The sequence below is a fragment of the Anas acuta genome, chromosome Z, assembly GCF_963932015.1.
Source record: "Anas acuta chromosome Z, bAnaAcu1.1, whole genome shotgun sequence".
In the NCBI taxonomy this organism is placed as follows: Eukaryota; Metazoa; Chordata; class Aves; order Anseriformes; family Anatidae; genus Anas; species Anas acuta.
The window spans coordinates 27290769-27308463 of NC_089017.1; the positions used below are offsets into that span (position 1 = coordinate 27290769).

Here is a 17695-nt window from a genome sequence, read left to right on the forward strand (position 1 = left end):
ATAAATCCTCTTTTTTCTCCTAAGCTCAAGCCACAGTTCTTTGTTTAGCCAGGCTAGCGGGCCTATAGTTTCCCAAAATAATCTATCCCTTTGACATGAAAATGGTCTTTGGACAATTGGCCCTCTTCAGCTTTCTTCTGTGCATGCAGTAAAATTCTAGAACAGTCCAAAAAAGGAAGCAAAGTTTGGTCGAATTTGTGACTCCTGTTACCCAGATCCATGTATTGACACAAAGCGTTCTTGTATTGTGTCTTGATCTGTCTTTATAGCAGATCTTTAAACTGTGACAGACAGAAAAATAGGGCTTCTGCCTGCATCTTTGACAATAATATTATTTCTTAGTCATTGAAGTGTCTATCTATTCCTTTTGAGTATGTTTCCCACAAGAGAAATATGCTAAAAGATTGACTTCTGTCTTCAAAACTGAAGTACCTGAGTAACAAAATATATGGACTCAAGTTGTGCTAATCACTTATAATCATCATCATCATCATCATCATCATCATCATCATCCAGTTGTAATTACAAATGCAAAGCAAATACAAAAATAGTTTTGTTTGTTTGCTTGTTTGTTTGTTTTTCCTTTTTCACTCCTCCATCTTTTTTAAAGTGGAACAACAAGGCTTTTTCTGACTTTAAATAAAACAAAGAAAAGGACCGTTGGGCACTTTGAAATGTTAAGGACATTGGTAGGGAGGGTCCCTTGGGCATCAGTCCTGAAGGGAAGAAGGCTCCAGAAAGGCTGGATGCTCCTCAAGAAGGAAGTCTTAAAGGCACAGGAGCAGGCTGTCCCTTTGTGCAGTAAGACAAGCTGGCATGGCTGAACAGGGAACTTAGCTTAGTGCCCAGGAGAAAAGAGTCTATGTCTGGTACAAGAACAGACAGGCAACTCGGTGAGAGTAGAAGGAAGTTGCCAGCATAGCAGAGAAAAAATCAGGAAGGCTAAAGCCAGGCATGAGCTCAACTTGGCCACTATGGTTAAGGATAAAAAAAAGTATTTTTATAAATATATTAACTGCAATAGGAGGGTCAAGAAGAATCTCCATCTGTTACTGGATGCAGGGAGGAACATGACCAGTGAGGATAAGGAAAAGGCTGAGGTTCTTAATGCCTTCTTTACATCTGTCTTTTCTAGCCAGACCACCTGTCCTTGGAGTCCTAAGCCTCCTGACATGGAAGTCTGGGACAGGGAGCAGAATAAACCCCCCACAGTTCTAGCAGAAACAGCTAGAGACCTGCTGCTCCACCTGGACTGTCACAAGTCCATGGGGCCAGATGGGATCCACCTAAGGGTGCTGAGGGAGCTAGCAGATGAGATTGCTCAGCCGCTTTCCATCATCTGTTGACAGTCATGGTCCTCTGGAGAGGTCACAGATAACTGGAGACTTGCTAATGTGCTGCCCATCTACAAGGGTCATAAGGAGGACCAGGGGAACTACAGGCCTGTCAGTCTGACTTTGGTGCCAGGAAAGATGATGGTAAAGGTCATCTTTAATGCAATCACTCAACATATATGGGACAGCCAGGGGATCAGGCCCAGCAAGGGTTCATGAAAGGCAAATCCTGCCTGACCAACCTCATCTCCTTCTCTGACTGGGTGACCTGCCTGGTGGATGAGGGAAAGGCTGTTGATGTAGTCTACCTAGACTTCAGCAAGGCCTTTTACACAGTCTCCCATAGTATCCTCCTGGAGAAACTGGCAGCCCATGGCTTGGACAGGGACACTCTTAGATGGGTTAAAAACTGGCTGGACGGCCAGGCCCAGAGAGTAGTGGCGAATGGAGTGAAATCCAGCTGGCCACAGGTCACCAGTGGTGTTCACCAGGGGTCGGTGTTGGGGCCCATCCTCTTTAATATCTTTACTTATGATTTGGATGAGGGAATTGAGTGCATCCTCAGTAAGTTTGTGGATGACACCAGACTGGGGGGAAGTGCTGATCTGCAGAGGCACCTGGACAGAATGGGTTGATTGGCAGAGATGAATGAGATGAGGTTCAATATGGCTAAGAGCTGGGTCCTCCTCTTTGGCCACAACAACCCCATGCAGTGCTACAGGCTTGGGGCAGAGTGGCTGGAAAGCTGTGCAGAGGAAAAGGATCTGGGGGTGCTGATCGATACTCACCTGACCACGAGCCAGCAGTGTGCCCAGGTGGCTAAGAAGGCCAACAGCATCCTGGCTTGTATCAGGAATAGTGTAGACAGCAAGACCAGGGAGGTGATTGTCCTCTTCTATTCTGCTCTGGTGAGGCCGCACCTTGAGTATTATATTCAGTTTTGGGCCCCTCATTACAAGAAGGACATTGATGTCCTGGAACACATCCAGAGAAAGGCTACAAAGCTGGTGAAGAGCCTAGAACACAAGTCCTATGAGGAGCGGCTGAGGGCACAGTGGTTGTTTAAGTCTGAAGAGGAGGCTCAGGGGAGACCTTATTGCTCTCTACAACTACCTGAAAGGAAGTTGTGAGGAGCTAGAGATTGGCCTCTTCTCACAGATAACTAGTGATAGAACTAGAGGGCATGGGCTCAAGTTATGCCAGGGGAGGCTCAGGTTGAAAATTAGGAGACATTTCTTCTCAGAAATCGTAGTCAGACATTGGAACGGGTTGCACAGGGTTGTGATGGAGCCACCATCCCTGGGGGTGTTTAAGGATAGGTTGGATGTTGTGCTTAGGGACGTAGTTTATTGGGTGACGTTAGTAGTAGAGTGATGGTTGGACCAGATGATCTTGGAGGTTTTTTCCAACCCTAATGATTCTGTGGTTCTATGATTCTAAATCAAGGTGAACACTGAAAGTACATCTGACAATCATATACACAGGGAGATTATGTTTCCTTTATCTTGTTCTGGTAGCCACACCACAACCTTTAGATCTAGAATGGGTATCTCTGCACTACAGTAGCTCGTTCTATATGAGCACAAAATAATAAAAGCACTGGTGAATAAAAAAGTGAGATTTCTGCTTCAAAACATGAGTTCAAAAATTAAGGAAAAAATGTGACATTATTTAGCAGGATATAAACATTGTGAAATCTATACAAACTAAGAGAAACAGAGATTCTAAATGGATTAGTGTGGAGTGAAATCCAGTGTGTCATCTCCAAACTACTGAGTATTGTTTGAAATATTAACAAAACTCCATATGTATTACATATTTGCTGTGAGAACAACTGATTCTGATTGTTTTAGTGTTCACAGCATATAATTTAAGGAACATCATTAAGTAGTAGGTACATCAGCATATTGACAAAACACTAAATTTGGTGAAATTAAGATGATGAATCCAAGACCACCTGCTGAAACTGAACAGGTACAAGTCAGGTATAAGTCTATGAGACCCAATGATATGTATCGCAGGTTCCTGAGGGAACTGGCTGATGTAGTTGCCAAGCCTCTCTCCACCATATTTGAAAAGTCATGGCAGTCAGACAAAGTCTTTGGTGACTGGAAAAAGGGAAACATCACAGCCATTTTAAAAAAGGGTATAAAGGAGGACCTGGAGAACTATAAACCAGTGAGCCTCACCTCTGTGCCTGGGAAGATCATGGAACAGGTCCTCCTGGAAACAACAACAAGGCACATACAAGGCAGGGAGGTGATCTGAAACATCCAGCCAGGCTTCAAGGGGAAATTATGCCTGACCAATCTGGAGACCTTCTATGATGTAATAACTGCGGCAGTTGACAAGGGAAGACTGAACAACGTTGTTTACCTGAAATTCTATAAGGCTTTTGACACGGTCCCACATAACATCCTGATTTCTGAATTGGATAGATATGCATTTGAAGGGTGGACTTTTTGGTGTACAAGGAATTGGCTAGATGGCCACACCCTGAGAGTTCTGGTCAATAATTCTATGTCGAGATGTAGGCCAATGATGAGTGGTGTTCCTCAGGATTCTGTCTTGGGACCAGTACTGTTTAATATCTTCATCCGTGGCATTGAGTACTCCCTCAGAAAGTTTGCAGATGACACCAAGCTGAGTCGTGCAGTTGATACAACAGAAGAAAGAGAAGCCATCCAAAGGGACCCGGACAAGCTTGAGAAGTGGGCCCATGTGAACCTAGTCCATGTGGGAGATCCTGCAGCTGGGTTGGGGCAATCCCAGACAAAAGTCCAGACTGGGTGAAGAACTCAAGACCAGTCCTGCAGAGAAGGACCTGGGGGATTCTGGGGTTCTGGTGGAGGAAAAGCTTGACATGAACCAGTAGTATGCAAAAGGCCAACTGCATTCTCTGGGCTGCATCAACAGAAGCATGGCCAGCGGGTCAAGGAAGGAGATTGTATCCCTCTACTCTGCCCTTGCAAGGTCCCACTTAGACTACTGCAACCAGTTCTGGGGCCCCCAAAATGAGTAAGATGTGGACCTTTTAAGTGAGGTTCAGAGGAGGGCCACAAATTTGATTAGGGGGCTGGGGCCCCTCTCCTATGAAGAAAAGCTGAGAGTTGGGGATGTTTAGCTCTAGGGTAACTTCATTGCAGATTTTCAATGTTTAAATTGGGTTTATAACAAAAGACAGAGAGAGACATGGGAAGATACTGATAGGACATGGAAAAAAGAGTTTTTAAACTAAAAGAGGGGAGATTTCAATAGATATTAGGAGGAAATTCTTACTGTGTGGTAAGGCACTAGAACAGGTTGCCCAGAGAAGCTATGGATGCCCCATCCCTGGAAGCGTTCAAGACCTTGGCTGACTGGGGCCCTAGCAATCTGATCAGTATGTGGCATCCCTGCCCATGGCAGCAGGGTTGGAACTAGGTGTTTTTTAAGGTCCCTCTCAACCTAAGACATTCTATGTACGAACAAAATATCAGAAAGCTTACAATGAAAGTAGAAAAAATATTGTAGATTAACATGATTTTTAAGAATTACACATATACCTTTTAAGGCAAAACTTGCGTACAGATCTTACTGTCTGTTCTAGATATTCCAAAAGATGCCTGGGCTACTTCTCTGAACATGTTTTTAACTTTTATAGCAAAAAAAAATCTTCATTAACTTCTGATAATCACATGCAAACACTGAACAGTCTAAATGCTCATTTAAATAAAAGAAAATATTTTTTAGATCTTAATCTTTGTCGTATAAACTATGCAAACACAAACAGATACAATCTGTCACCTATTTCCTTTGAAAAATATTTATAATTCAAAATGTTTTATTGTGAAACTATCAAAAGATTTTTATTTATTTATTTATTTATTTCCCCTAAAAAACTGTGTAATGGCTTGGATAATTGCAAATAGCTCAGATAAATATTTTTTATCCAATGTGCTATCTATCGAAAAACTCAACAGTAAAAAATTAACTCTGCATGATGAGCCTTTTTTCTGATATTTCACATTTAATGCAAATATGTGTCCTCTGTGGAAAATGTTCAGTGTGTTATATTCTCTGACATTTAATTCTTCTGTATGGTTATCATTAGATCCATTATCAAACAAGGGACAAAATGCTATGTAATGTAATATTACTTCTAACACTCTTCATCTCCAGAAATATTCACATCTCTTGTACATTGTTATTCTATGTGTTTTTTTTTTCTTTATATTCTGGCTGTTTGAAGAAATATATTTTATGTCAACCAAAAGATTTTCTTCACTGCTCTGGGATATCTAATGTTTTAGCTCTTGGGCTTTTGAGTCATTAAGGAAATTTTCATGTTCAGTACCCTGCAACAGATTCAGCCTTGCATAATTCAAAACAACTTCACACCACTTACAGTAAATGGTCCATGCAGAAATGTTTGTTTTTCTTATCCATTCTGTCCCTTCTTTGCTGTTGATTTATTTATTTATTTATTTGACCGTTTTTTCATTTTTCTTTCTTCAATTAATAGTAAAGGGTAAAGTAACTTCAGCTGATTATCACAATGAATAATGATCAGGTGATGAAAAAATGACAGATTGTTATAATTTTAAAACTTCTGAAAAGTTGAATTTATCTACCACACTTTTTTTGTAAATACATCCATACATCTGCCCGATACTTTAATTATCAAAAAAAAAAAAAAAAGCAAGTGGGAGAGTCTTGAGTCTTTGCAGCCAGACTGGAATACTTTGGATCCTGTCTATGATTATAGAATGAATACAGTCCTGAAGAATTGCAAATTTGGAACTATTGTGAAAAACTGTAGCCTGAGTAGTAAGGAAAAAAAAAAATAAAATCCTAAAAAGGCATCCAAAGGGGAAGAAAAGTATGAAATATCTAGGTTGGTCAAACCAGGAAATGAAAATATAGCACTACACTAAGAACAGGTTAGTGCACCTAAGAAGAATTAACATTATTTATTTATGGAGGGGGACAGGGATACACAATCAAAATAAATAAAAAATAAATTAAAAAAAAAAAAAAAGGAATCAGGGATTCTTCGGAATTAAAACAAATAAAATATGTCAAAACAAAAAAAAAAACATTAAATCTGGTACTGTTCTCTGATGGTACTATTTCACTGATCAGTTTTGTATTGAATGACAAAAAATAGTGTCATTCAGCAGGCCTTTTCTATATGTAGCCATAAGAGAAAAACATAAATTAATCTAGTCTGCTCTAAGTTATACTTTCTTTAGCCCACTTATCAAATAAATTGCTGTTCTTCAGATTTCTTTAAATTTCACTTGGAAATACATCCAGTTGAAAGAAGCAGAAAAAAAGGACTGTGGCCTAGAAACACTAATTGAATAAAAGGAAGAGGAGGAGGAGGAGGAGGAAGAGGAGGAGGAGGAGGAGGAGGAGGAGGAGGAGGAGGAAGAGAAAGAGGAGGAGGAGGAGGAGGAAGAGGAAGAGGAAGAGGAAGAGGAAGAGGAAGAGGAAGAGGAAGAGGAAGAGGAAGAGGAAGAGGAAGAGGAAGAGGAAGAGGAAGAGGAAGAGGAAGAGGAAGAGGAAGAGGAAGAGGAAGAGGAAGAGGAAGAGGAGGAGGAGGAGGAAGAGAAAGAGGAAAGGAGAAAGAGAAAGAGAAAGAAAAGAAAGAAAAAAAAAAAAAAGAAAATAAGGAAAATGCAGACCAATCAGCGAAATCTTTGTTCTAAGCGGGTATGCCCAGAAACATTCTAAAGCAGTCAGAGAAACACCTGGAAAAGCACAGTAGGCACAGTGTGATTTAGGATTGCTTCTCAGGCAGAGGAGTTTATGCTTAATTACACAGTATCCTTTGAAAATATTTCTGTTATGACAGATTAGAGAAATGTTCCAGATCCTGTAAAATTACTCTTTCAAAATGCATCTGGAAAATTTTCATGTAGAAGATGAGTGGTTAACATAAATAATACTGCATGTAGGAAAATGACCAGAAAGAGTTCATTTTCTAGTAAGTGTTACACATTCTCCTCCTCTCTGAATTCCCTTATCAAGCACCACAGGAATAAGGAAGAAACATAATATGGATTAAATTCTATTCAAGTCACTTTTGCTCCTGTCCAATGTTGAACAGATAAAATAGGATGAAAATATCCCAGGAGAAATTTACATTCTCTATTTGCATCAGAAATAGTCATTTTTTTCTGTTTGAGTTAAATAAAAACATAGACCCAAGTTAAAGCAGAATGCCCATTTCATTATCAGTATCTGTAAGGAAGAGATTTGACTGTGCACATACCATTGCCTCATCTCTTATATCTATATTTCCTAGTGAGCTCCGAGGCTCTCTCCTATATTTATTTCTTCAAAGTTTGATAAGATTATGTGGACCATAAAAATAGTAAAATGGCACAGTAACTGCCTTCATTTTATGGCTTTGTTAGTATGGATGGAACTTCAGAATTAGGGTTTTATAAAGTTTTCATAAATTAGACTTAAAATTTGATTTCAGAACATAAACAATTCCAATTAGGAGTTCCTGCTTTTCTAAAGTAAATCCTAGTGATAAAAATGATAGTTTATAATAGAGAAAAGTTAAAATATTTACCTTTTCATGTTTTTTTAGTTCACTATTTCTCTCCTTTGTTCACTCCTTCTCTCCACAAAGATCTCCACCTTGTCATAAAAGACAAGACTTTTATGTCTTAAGAAAATTTCAAGTTCTTCTGGGGGAGCTGGGTATTTGTACAACCCTCTAAAATGCAGGAAAGTCATGATGCATCATTATGCTAGCATAGCATGATTGACAAACCATGTTTCAAACACATTGAGTAGAAATTTGACATTAAGTACAAAGTATTGCACATGTGAGGTGAAAAATGTGTTTGCTTTAAAAATGCATTCATTTGTTTTTATAAATTCATGTACTAGCAAGCCAATGAATAAGTTTTTTGTTGTTCAATATGGCATTTTTATTATCTCTTCATTCTTTCAAAGCACAGGTCCCTAAGAAGACAGTTTTTCTGGGGGAGTCGGAGGCAAAGGAGACTACAGTCTTCACTGACCAAAAATTAACTCCAAGGAGGTCTTTGAAATGTCATATTACATTTATGAAGGATTAAAAAAAAATCTGGACTACATATAAAATTCTTAAATAGTAAGTTATCTTTCTTTCTAGTAACATTTTCATTGTTGTTGTTTTGTTTTGCCTTTTTTTTTTTTTTTTCACATAGAATCACAAACAAAAAAGTAACACCGAATTGTCTAGGTCGGAAAAGACCTCAAGATCATCGAGTCCAACTTCTGACCTAACACTAACAAGTCCTCCACTAAACCACATCACTAAGCTCTACATCTAAACTTCTTCTAAAGACCTCCAGGGATGGTGACTCAGCCACTTCCCTGAGCAGCCCATTCCAATGCCTAACAACCCTCTCAGTAAAGAAGTTCTTCCTAATATACAACCTAAAACACCCCTGGCACAACTTTAGCCCATTCCCCCTCATCCTGTCACCAGGCACATGGGAGAATAGACCAACACCCACCTCGCTACAGACTCCTTTAATGTACTTATAAAGAGCAATAAGGTCATCCCTGAGCCTCTTTTTCTCCAGGCTGAACAAACCCAGTTCCCTCAGCTGCTCCCCATAAGACTTGTTCCCCAGACCCGTCACCAGATTCATCGCCCGTCTCTGGACTTACTTGAGCACATTGATGTCCTTCTTGTACTGAGGAGCCCAAAACTGAACACAGTACTGGAGGTATGGCCTCTCCAAAGCCAAATACAGGGGGACAATCACTTCCCTAGCCCTGCTGGCCACACTGCTTCTTATGCAAGCCAGGATGCTGTTGGCCTTCTTGGCCACCTGAGCACACTGCTGGCTCATATTCAGCCGAGTATCCACCGATAATCCCAGGCCCTTCTCCACCAGGCAGCTTTCCAACCACTCCTCTCCCAGCCTGTAGCTCTGCTTGGGGTTGTTGTGCCTCAGGTGCAGGACCCGGCACTTGGCCTTGTTGAACTTCATACAATTGGCCTCAGCCCATTGGTGCAGCCTATCCAGATCCTCCTGCCGAGCCTTCCTGCCCTCAAACAGATTGATACACACACCTAACTTGGTGTCATCTGCAAACTTACTGAGCGTGCACTCGATCCCCTCATCCAGATCATCAATAAAGATATTAAAGAGGACCAGCCCCAGTACCGAGCCCTGGGGAGCTAGTGACCGGCCTTCAACTGGATTTGACTCCATTCACCACAACTCTTTGGGCCCAGCTATCCAGCCAGTTTCTAACCCAACGAAGCGTACGCCAGTCCAAGCCACAAGCGCCAGTTTCTTGAGGAGAATGCTGTGGGAAACGGTGTCAAAAGCCCTGCTGAAGTCAAGGTAGACCACATCCACAGCCTGTCCCTCATCCACCAAGCATGTCACTTTGTCATAGAAGGAGATGAGGTTCGTCAAGCAGGACCTGCCTTTCATAAACCCATGCTGACTGGGCCTGCTCATGTGGTTGCCCTGTAAGTGCCGCGTGATGACACTCAAGATAATTTGCTCCATGAGTTTCCCTGGTACTGAGGTCAAATTGACAGATCTATAGTTTTCCAGGTCTACCCTCCCATCCTTGTTGTAGATGGGCGTCATGTTTGCAATGCACCAGTTGACTGGGACCTCCCCTGAAAGCCAGGACTGTAGATAAATGATGGTAAGCAGCTTGGCCAGCTCCTCTGCCAGTTCTCTCAGTATCCTCGGGTGGATCCCATCCAGCCCCATCGACTTGTGTACATCCAAGTGCCGTAGCAGGTCACCAACCATTTCCTCATGGATTGTGAGGGCCACATTCTGCTCCCCATCTCCTTCCACCAGCTCAGGGTACTGGGTATCCAGAGAGCAACCGGTTTTGCCGCTAAAGACTGAGGCAAAGAAGGCATTAAGCACCTCCACCTTTTCCTCATCTTTTATAACTAAGTTCCCCCCTGCATCCATTAAAGGATGAAGATTCTCCTTAGTCCTCCATTTTGCACTGATGTATTTGTAAAAACATTTTTTGTTGTCTTTAACAGTGGTAGCCAGATTGAGCTCCAGATGAGCTTTGGCCTTTCTAATTTTGTCCCTGCACTGCCTCGTAACATCCTTATAGTCCTCCTGAGTTGCCCATCTTCTTTTCCAAAGATTATAAACCCTCTTTTTTCTCCTAAGCTCAAGCCACAGTTCTCTGTTCAGCCAGGCTGGTCTTTTCCCACACCAGCTCGTCTTGGGGCGCATGGTGACAGACTGCTCCTAAGCCATTAAGATTTCCTTCTTTAAGAGTGCCCAGCCTTCCTTTGCTCTTCAGAACCGCCTCCCAAGGGACTCTACCAACCAGTGTCCTGAACAGTTCAAAGTCAGCGTTCCAGAAGTCCAATATAGTGGTTTTACTGGTCCCCTTCCTGGCTTCTCCAAGAATAGAGAAATATACCATTTCATGGTCACTCTGCCCTAAACAGTTTCCAGCCACCACATCTCCCACCAGTCCTTCTGTGTTTGTGAACAGAAGGTCTAGCGGGACACCTCCCCTGGTAGGCTCACTAACCAGCTGCATCAGGAAGCTATCTTCCATGCTCTCCAGAAACCTCCTAGACTGCTTTCTCTGGGCTGTGTTGTGCTTCCAGGATATATCTGGGAATTTGAAGTCCCTCACAAGAACAAGTGCTGATGATTTCACAACTTCTGCCAGCTGCCTGTAGAACTCCTCATCAGTCTCCTCATCCTGGTTCAGTGGCCTATAACAGACCCCCACCAGGATGCTTCCCCTGTTGGCCTTCCCACTGATACTAACCCATAGGGACTTAATCTTATCATTCCCAGCCTCAAGTTCCATGACGTCAAAGCTCTCTCTGATTTAGAGAGCCATACCACCACCCCTTCCATGCTGCCTGTCCCTTCTGAATAGCCTATAGCCAGTCATTGCAGCACTCCAGTCATGGGAGTGGTCCAACTACGTTTCCGTGATGGCAACCAAGTCGTAGCCTGCCTGCTGCACGATGGCTTCCAGCTCCTGTTTGTTGCCCATGCTGTGTGTATTAGTGTAGATGCACTTCAATTGGGCCTTTGTCTTCTCTCCCAGCCTTGCCATTGTTCCCCCTGGCACAGCCCTAACAAGCCTTCTTTCAGCTCTGTTCCCCTTCTTACCTAGTTTAAAGCCCTCTCAGGAGCTCCCCACCAGCTCCTGGGCTAGGATCCATTTTCCCCTAAAAGATAGGGACCTGTCTGCAACCATCAATCCAGGTGTTGAGTAAAGTGCCCCATGATCAAAAAAAAACATTCTGTGTTGCAACCAGCCTCTGAGCCACAGGTTTATCAGGTGGGCTTTCCGTGCCCTCTCTGTGCCCCTCCCTGCCACCGTAGGGATGGACGAAAACACCACTTGTACTCCTGCCTCATCCACTAAACTTCCCAGTCCCCTAAAGTCCCGTTTGATTGTCTTTGGGCTTCTCTCTTCAATGTCATCACTGCCAGCCTGGACTATTAAAAGAGAATAATAGTCAGAGGGGCGAACCAGATTGGGAAGTGTCCTGGCAATGTCCCTGACCCTGACCTCAGGGAGGCAGCAGACTTCCTTACGCGTAGAGTCAGGCCGACAAATAGGGCCCTCTGTTCCCCTGAGAAGAGAGTTGCCCACAACAATAACCCTTCTTTCTTGGTGGAGGCAGTCCTGAGGCGTGGAGTCAGCTTCCTCGCTCTTGTCATCCTTCTGGGTAGACTTTCTACCTCTTCCTCAGCTACCCATCTCTCAATCTCCAGGGCCTCAAACCTGTTGCGTAAGGGCACCTGGGAAGGTGGGGCCAGTGGGGGGGGCATCACCTGCAATGTCAAGCAGGGACCTGTTTCCATTCCTCCTCAACTCCTAGGTCCCCTCCCTCTGCCTGACAGCAACAGGGCAGGGGGTCCACCTCCATTTGGGTTTTCTCACCCTGATATCTGTGCTTCAGGCCGCTCAGGGAGTTGCTCTACAAGTCTATCTCCCGCTAACACTCCCTGATATCCCCCAACCTCTCGACCTCTTCCTTGAGTTCTGCCATGAGGCAGACCAGATCGTCCAACTGCTCACACCTCATGCAATTTGTCTCTTTGCTCCCCGCAGATGGTAGCAACAGGCTCAGATACTCCCTGCATCTGGAGACCTGATCTGCTGTAGTTTTGAGTGGGCAGTCAGTCTGTGTGTGTGTATCGACTTCCTGGAGAGAGCACTGCACCTGGTGGAGACAATTGCAGCTGAGCTAGCGGTAGAGACCAACACTAGAGGTGTTTTTTGTATGGGTGGGGGGGAACGATCTGCCCTTCCTGCTCACCCTGCCTGTGCGAACTGTCATGCCACTCCATTCTGATGCGCCAAGCCCTGTTTGCCCATCCTGTTCACCACGCTCCCTAGGGGCAGCTTTTTTTTTTTTTTTTTTTTTTCCATGGAGGGGATCTGCTGGCTACACCTATGCCTTGTTCACATCTCGTTCAACACCCTCGCGAGGGCTGTTGGGTCCTGGCAGCTCCCTCGAGTGGGCTCGATGCTGAAAAAATTAGCCCTGCCTGTAGGATCCCTCGCTTCACTGCAGAACGCATCTGCCCCAGAGCCGATCACCTCAACAAGCTGATCTTTTGTTTTGTCGCCTGACAAAAAAACAAAACAAAACAAAACAAGTTTTGTTTTGTTTAAAGGTGCTACTTAGGGAAGCTGTCCACTTTCTAACTGGCAGTGCATTCATGAGTTATTAGAAGTCTTGGTCATACCGTATTTTTGACACAACAATAAACAAAGTATAGCTAGATTGCACATTTCACTATAAGCAATACATGAAAAATGTATCTAAGTGTTGATTAAACATCTCTTATTCACTCTAAAAACATATATGTATAAGAAAGAATTTAATTGTAAGCCAAAAAGCTATATAAACTACCTTTAGACACTGTGTTAATTTTCTCGAAAATTAGTTTTCCACAAATTTTGATGGAAAAGTTCCCAGGTAACCAAAATATGTGAATGCAATAAGCATTTATGGAATTTTACCAGCCTGTGATTGAATACCTAACAGTCCAAATTTTGACATACACTTGGAGTCCTTCTCATATTTCTGATGTTTTCCAATCTCATTTTTCACTTTTTTTCGAAGGTGAAAAAAGGTGAAAATTCCTCTGCCTCCCTGCCTCCTCCCCCTTTCCCCCCTGCAATGGGGAATTATGCAACTGCACATAACCTGTTTATTTTTTATCTGAGCTGCACCACAGAGTTTCTTTGTCAACAACACTTGAAATTGAGAAAACTATGGTTTTAGCAGAAACAGTCAGGACTTGACTGGCAATCCATGAACCAAAAACACTCACAGGGCTCCAGGGGAAGAAAGATACAGCTGGGAACTTTAGTAGAGTGTAGATTTATGGGACTAAACTTCTGGCCTATGATTCAGAGGAAAACAGACAAAAGCCTTGCTGAAACCACATGAGTTTCATTTACCAAGCATGTCTAAATTAAAAAGTTAACAACAAAAACAACAACAAAAGTGGACACATTTGTGTCCAGATTTTTGATTTTGTGAAGATCTTCTCTTTGGTCTTCCCCTGGAATTATTATATCAAACTGTATGGGATGGGGGAAAAATCATTTCAAAACTTTCATTTTAAATACTAAGAAAATATAGGTTTTTCAGTTCTGAAAATAAGCAATATAACATCCTGGTTCCAAAAACATCAGATGTCATGTCAACCTGAATTCTGTTATTGACATTTACATTTTTTCCCATTACAATTGTTACTCAAATATAATATATATGTATTTTTAATCATCTTACCAAAATAATAGAAAGCTTTCTGCTGTGTGCAGAGAGACAAAACTAAAAAATATCTTTAACTCAAGAGCCCCAAAGAAGCCATTTGCTCAGAAAGCACACTATCTGGACCTCAGTTAAGAAATGAACAGTTGAAGTAGATACTGAAAGATTTTTTTCTGGATATCATACGAATATGATGATGTCAATACATGCGTATCAATGACAAGATGTAGGTACTATATAAAAACACTTCAAAACTTAAAAAGCATTTTTATTTTTTTTTAGCTCATTTTAAGATACAGATGCTGATGCGTGATGATGTAACTGATGTATTGTTTAGTTAATTAAAATAGATTCTTTTCAAAACTAAAAAGCCATGCAGATTTGTTTACAATGGTTCATTCAAAAAAAATAATTGTTTTATTTGTTTTATGTCAAAATAAAAGTGTGAACATTTAGTGACTTGTAAAAATTTTGGTTTTGTTTCTGTATGAACAATTTTAAAATAAAACAAACAAAAATACTTTATGTAATAGATTCCCTTCAAGTGTATTACTTTCATCCATTCCTTCACTCATTTCCTCTTCTCATTTACTTTTCAAGATTTCCTTCAAGTTTATTTTAAAATATATGGTCTATTTAATGCACTGATCTGAAGTTTAACCACACAGAAGATTTTTTATTCTGTTTCTTTGTAACAGGCAGTGTTCATAAAGAAAGAGCAACCATCTTCACAACACGTTTTACATTATTTAATGTATTTTTTATATATACTCTTATATATATATATATATATAGTATATAATATATATATTCAATATTCATTTTATTTCTTTAACTAGGCTATTCCATAATAGTCCTTTATTTGCAATAATAGATGTAATTATTCTGCCTTGCACCAGAACACTTCTTATGGCTCCTCAGAGGGAAAGAAATAGAAAGGTGAAGATTTTTTTCTAGTCTAATGTTTTTCAGATGTCTAGTTGCCTTTGAGCAATGGTAACATATGTGATTATATCAAAACAAAGTAGAACTGAAAACCATTTTATATCCTTTTAAATACACAACATTTTAAAGGCATTTTTAACCCCAATATTTTATAGGACTGGGTTATAGGAAGGAACCTATTTTATCATTATTACAAGGGCCTTTGAACAGAGCAACTATTGGAAACTGTTCAGTGTCTACAGTCTACAGGACTGAAATATTTTTAAAAAGACATTATATATACTATATATATATATATATAATATTATATATAAAGTACTTTATAGATAAAATCCTTTTTAAATGAAGAAAGTATCTGTTTCCAGACTCCATTTCTTAGAAAATTTTCAAAGGCATATAAAATATGTTAATGAAATTTATTATATATTAATGGAGATATCATGGAGTTTCATATTTTTCTGATTGATAAAGTAAATATTCAAAGCAGGTGTTAAATGTCAGCCATTTGGCAGGACAGAACAGAATTATTTTATCAATTAAATTTTGGTATCTCAGTTTTAATTTCTCTGGAAAAATACATAGTTTTTATTTTGAAAGGAAGTTTGGCATTTTATTTTCTGATAATCTAAACCTGTTCTTTTAGGCATTTTGTCAAAGTTAAACCTTTTTTAAGAGTTTACTTGAAAGAACATTTATTTTATTATTTTTTTTCACTCCATAAGTGCAGTCTAGGATTAACCAAGTGAATGACAATGTCAGAAACATTATCAGATGTCTATTGTTGACATAATAGCTTTACTTTTTAATCTGAATTTTGTATAACAGCATGTTTATTCTAATGACATCTCTGCTGGTTAGAAATAATATTATTCTAATGACATCTCTGCTGGTTAGAAATAATAATCTGCAAAATACTGGACTTTTTTTTTTTTTTTTTTTTTTTTTTTTTTACTGTGTGGAGTATGATACTATACAAGTGAGACTGTAGCAGTAGCAGCAGGTTTTGTTCAAATATAAACACAGATACTATTTTTGTGATCACTACTTCTGGAGATATTTGAATCCAGTGCTCTGGGCACAGTGGAACATTTTGATAAAATAAGACTTTGTTACTGGAAGCGCTGTTATGGGTGTACCTTTGCAGTCCCTGGCACACTCCCCTCAAAGTCCAACCAACAGATTTCACAACTCACAACCTATTGCAGAATGGAGAAGCTAAGAAAAAAAAAAATTATAGGCTACTATGTTAGAGTTTTTCATTATCATTAGTATGATGTGTGTATTCAGAACTATTTCAGGAGTTGGACTTGATTATCCTTAGGGGTCCCCTCCAACTCGGGATATTCTATGATTCTATGATTCATCTTTTGTTTTCTGATTTGCACTGCCATTGGGACTAAAGCTTATATCTTTATAACTTGTCATTGTTAAAAGAATGTAAATTAGAACAATTTTAGTACATATTTGGTTAAAAGGTATGTAGTATGTATGCATAAGCATACTACTGTACTTTGATATTTGAATCAAAATAACACATTTTCCTGTTCACTTTCCCTTTTTCCGCTTAGATTGCCAGAAATGTCTTTTAGTTGTTACTTGCAACAGTTTAAAGTAAACTGCATCCATAGAGTCTTGTGTCTGAACAGGTCTTCATTTAGGTTTATCTTTCTGATTTCTAAATGTTTTGTTCAGATTTTTTTTTTTTTATGAATGATCTCATGTCTGCAACGTAATAACTTAAAAGAAAGAAACTTCATTTTCCCTTTTTGGCTTCCTTCCTCCCATTAGAACTTAATCTCTTGTCTACTGAAAATATCTTGAGGTATTATCAGGATATGATTGTGAATAGTAAATATCTTCAGAACAAAAAGACATTTGTGAAACAAGTAAAATACCAATTTCTCACTAGGTCTGAAGGCAGCATAGCTTCAAAGCTTAAGGGTTTATGTCAAATGATTCTTAGAGTGCACTGCAAATTTGACTGGAAGGATAGTGTATTCTCACAAAACACATAAAAGGAAAGGGAAAATGAAACTCATTAATTGAGGTAATAAAGTTTTATGTTCAAGCAGTGAGGTGGCAAAAATTAATACCACTCTGTCGAATGGAAAGGAACTGTGACAACTGAAATGAAATTGAAGATATACCTCAAGTGATTTCAATGTCTGTAGGAGATTGCTTTTATGTTTGCGGAAAGGAAAAATTAAAGATTCTCTCAGGAGCCAGACACAGATGATCTACTCCCAGTATTGCTCATACCTTCGACCCATTGCATCCTTTGCTGTATAGTAAAACAAAATTCATTCTCCTAGCTGGAGAACTTGTTTCTTTTAGTACTGGAGTTAGTCTTTGGTCTAAAATCCAAGTCCTAAATTCATAACACCAACAGTAAAATTCCAAGCATGCTCATGTATAGGTTTACAACTGGAGGGTTATAGTAACTTTACTTTTCCTATAAAAACACATTTTGCGGTATCTTTAACACACAAAAATAAGGATTAGCAGCCAGCATTTTAACATAACATAACATAACATAACATAACATAACATAACATAACATAACATAACATAACATAACATAACATAACATAACATAACATAACATAACATAACAAACATCTCTTGGAAATAAGTATTATATAAATTACAGTAACGA

General features: G+C 40.0%; 1 long non-coding RNA gene across 3 annotated transcripts in view; it reads right to left on the reverse strand.

Annotated features, from left to right (window-relative positions):
• Positions 1 to 17695, reverse strand: part of LOC137848357 (uncharacterized) — a 527539-nt gene that overhangs the window by 134329 nt on the left and 375515 nt on the right. The gene's annotated exons all lie outside the window — the stretch shown is intronic.